Source organism: Triticum aestivum, unplaced genomic scaffold, assembly GCF_018294505.1.
Source record: "Triticum aestivum cultivar Chinese Spring unplaced genomic scaffold, IWGSC CS RefSeq v2.1 scaffold13409, whole genome shotgun sequence".
NCBI lineage: Eukaryota > Viridiplantae > Streptophyta > Magnoliopsida > Poales > Poaceae > Triticum > Triticum aestivum.
The window spans coordinates 87403-91122 of record NW_025226294.1 but is presented as its reverse complement, the minus strand read 5'-3'; positions in this window follow the sequence as shown (position 1 = coordinate 91122).

Genomic DNA, 3720 nt, shown 5'->3' with positions numbered 1-3720 from the left:
TGGAGGGCTGGATGAACTATAGACGGTGGAGGGGTGGCCGTGGAGGGGTGGTTGAACAGGACCCCGTGGTGTGGAGGGCTGGATGAACAGTAGACGGTGGAGGGGTGCCCGTGGAGGGGTGGTTGAACAGTAGCCGGTGGAGTAGCGCGCGATGGAGGCTGGATGAACAGGAGCCCGTGGAGGCTGGAGGAGGTTGACGATAGCCCGTGGAGGCTGGAGGAGGTCGACGGTGGAGATGAACAGTATCCCGTGGAGTCCCGTTTTGCGGTACGCCACACCCCTTCCGATGAACAGGACCCCTGTTTAGACCGTAGTGCTCCAACACAAGTCTGTTTCGTCTATTTTGCGGTACGCCACACCCCTCCCGATCAACAGGACCCCCGTTTCGACCGTAGGAGGTCCGTTTCCTCCGTTTTGCGATATGCCACACCCCTCCCGATCAACAGGACCCCCGTTTCGACCGTAGGAGGTCCGTTTCCTCCGTTTTGCGGTACGCCAGACCCCTCCCGATGAACAGGATCCCGTTTCGAACGTGGCCGGTCGAACACAAGGCCGTTTCCTCCATTGTGCAGTACGTCAGGCCTCGTTTCCATCGCCTGTTCCGTCCAAGCCCTCCCGATGAACACGACCACGCATTCCGTTCCGACCCAGCCGCTTTGGCTCCATATGAACACGACGACGATGCTGTTTCTCCGTTCCGACCCAGCCATGTACACGAGCCCTCGCCGTACGTATGCGCGAGTAGGCACTTGAGACCCCGCCCGTATGTACACATACGTGGCCGTATTTTCTTTCTTGCACCCTGGCCGTTGTATGTACGTGTACATGCTACATGCGCGCCTCTACTACGACACGTGCGCGCCTCTACAACGACCAGTATGTACGTACACGTTCGCGACCAGAATGACAACACTACGTACGCTTCGACCAGGTGGGTCCCGACTGTCAGGCACTTCCTTGCCTGCGAAGATGTAGCTGGTGGGTCCCAGCAGTCAGGGGGGCGAATCGTTTTTTTTTGCCCGGACGCACTTCCTTGCGTGCGAAGATGTAGCTGGTGGGTCCCAACAGTCAGGGGGCGAATCGTTTTTTTTGGACGCACTTCCTTGCGTGTGAAGATGTAGCTGGTGGGTCCCAGCAGACAGGGGGAAACACTTTTTTTGCGAAATACGGTGGCCCGTCCGGTGGGTCCCCGCTGTTAGGTGGAGGAATAATTATTTTGCGTGTAATAAGGAGGTACTTCCTTGCTGCGGCCGTGGACCCAGCTATCAGCCTCTCCACGTACAGTCCACATCCGATGGAAGCCATTCCTTGACCACCTTGACCAAACCGCACCGAGAGCACCAGGGCGGTGGACAACGGCGAGGCCTAGGAAGGGGACGATGCGGAGCCGGGGAAGACGCGGCAGTGGATGCCTACACGTAGAGGAGTATGAGGGTTCACTCGTTCGGCTGCGATGTGAGGCTGCCGTCGCCACAGAATAACATGGGGTGTGGGTGCGTAGAGGGATAACCTGGCCAGCGGTGGGAGTAGTAGGGGGCGGTGAGGCCTCCGCGGCATCACAGCCGGCCACGGGCGACAGGAGCAGGCGGTACGACCGGCACTGCTTTGGGTGGCTGGAGCAAGAAGACCAGAGGTTGAAGAAGCACTACGGCCGTTGGATGGACATCATACGGTCACTGGAGCTAGAATCGTTCATATATTGACTAAAGTTGACAAAGGCCTCCGTCCCAGTCAACTTAGTAGGCCCACAAGTCAGCCTCCCACCAAGGTTGGTCCCAGCTAGCAGGGGGTATTCATTTTTTTGTGCGTAATAAGGAGGCACTTCCACTGGGTCCGAGCTGACAGCGAGGGGAACGTTTTTTTCATGAAATACGGTGGCCCGACCTGTGGGTCCCAGCAGTCAGGGGGAAACGTTTTTTTGCGAAATACTGGTGGCACGTCCAGTGGGTCCCAGTTGTCAGGTGAAGGAATAATTATTTTCCGCGTAATAAGGAGGCACTTCCTTGCGGATGCCGTGGACCCAGCTGTCAGCCTCTCCACGTACAGTACTCTTCCGATGGAAGTCGGTCGTTGACCACATTGACCACGCCGCGCCGAGAGCACCACGGCGGTGGACGACGGCGAGGCCTAGGAAGGGGACGACACGGAGCCGGGGAAGACGCGGCAGTGGAAGCCCGTGCGGAGAGGAGTACGAGGGTTCACCGGTTCGGCTGCGGTGTGAGGCTGCCATCGCCGCAGAATAACAGGGGGTGTGGGTGAGTAGAGGGATGCCTTGGCCAGCGGTGGGAGTAGTAGGGTGCGCTGAGGCCTGCGCGGCACCACAGCCGGCCACGGGAGGCGGGAGCAGGCGGTCCCGCCCGCGCTGCTTTGGCGGCTGGAGCAAGAAGATCAGAGATTGAAGAAACACGACGACCTTTGGATTGACACCATGATCTCCATCATCATGATCTCCATCATCGTGTCTTTATGAAGTTGTCACGCCAACGACTACTTCTACTTCTATGGCTAACGCGTTTAGCAATACAGTAAAGTAAGTTACATGGCGTTCTTCAATGACACGCAGGTCATACAAAAATAAAGAAAACTCCTATGGCTCCTGCCGGTTGTCATACTCATCGACATGCAAGTCGTGAATCCTATTACAAGAACATGATCTCATACATCACAATTCATCATTCATCACAACTTCTGGCCATATCACATCACATGATCAATCGCTGCAAAAACAAGTTAGACGTCCTCTAATTGTTGTTGCATCTTTTACGTGGCTGCAATTGGGTTCTAGCAAGAACGTTTTCTTACCTACGAATAACCACAACGTGATTTTGTCAACTTCTATTTACCCTTCATAAGGGCCCTTTTCATCGAATCCGCTCCAACTAAAGTGGGAGAGACAGACACCCGCCAGCCACCTTATGCAACTAGTGCATGTTAATCGGTGGAACCGGTCTCACGTAAGCGTACGTGTAAGGTTGGTCCGGGCCGCTTCATCCCACAATACCGCTGAAGCAAGAAAAGACTAGTAGAGGCAAGCAAGTTGACAAGATCCACGCCCACAACAAAACTGTGTTCTACTCGTGCAAAGAGAACTACGCATAGACCTAGCTCATGATGCCACTGTTGGGGAACGTTGCAGAAAATTAAAATTTTTCCTACGGTTTCACCAAGATCCATCTATGAGTTCATCTAAGCAACGAGTCAAGGGAGAGAGTTTGCATCTACATACCACTTGTAGATCACGAGTGGAAGCTTGCCAAGGGGATGGTGATGATGGAGTCGTACTCGAACGTGATTCGGATCACCGATGTCCAAGTGCTGAACGGACAGCACCTCCGCGTTCAACACACGTATGGGACAGGAGACGTCTCCTCCTTCTTGATCCAGCAAGGGGGAAGGAGAGGTTGAGAAAGATTGCTCCAACGACAGCACGACGGCGTGGTGTAGTTGGTGCACCAGTACTTCGACAGGGCTTCGCCAATCACGTATGGAGGAGGAGAGGTGTTGGGGAGGGGAGGGGCTGCGCCTTGGCTTGTGGTGTATTGCAGCCCTCCCCTCACCCCTCTATATATAGGGGAAAGGGAAAGGGGGGCCGGCCCTCTAGGGAAAACCCTAGGGGGGGCGGCGGCCAAGGGGTGGGGGGCTTGCCCCCCAAGCAAGGGGGGTGCGCCCCCTTTAGGGTTTCCCCCCCAACCCTAGGCGCATGGGCCCAAGGGGGGGGGG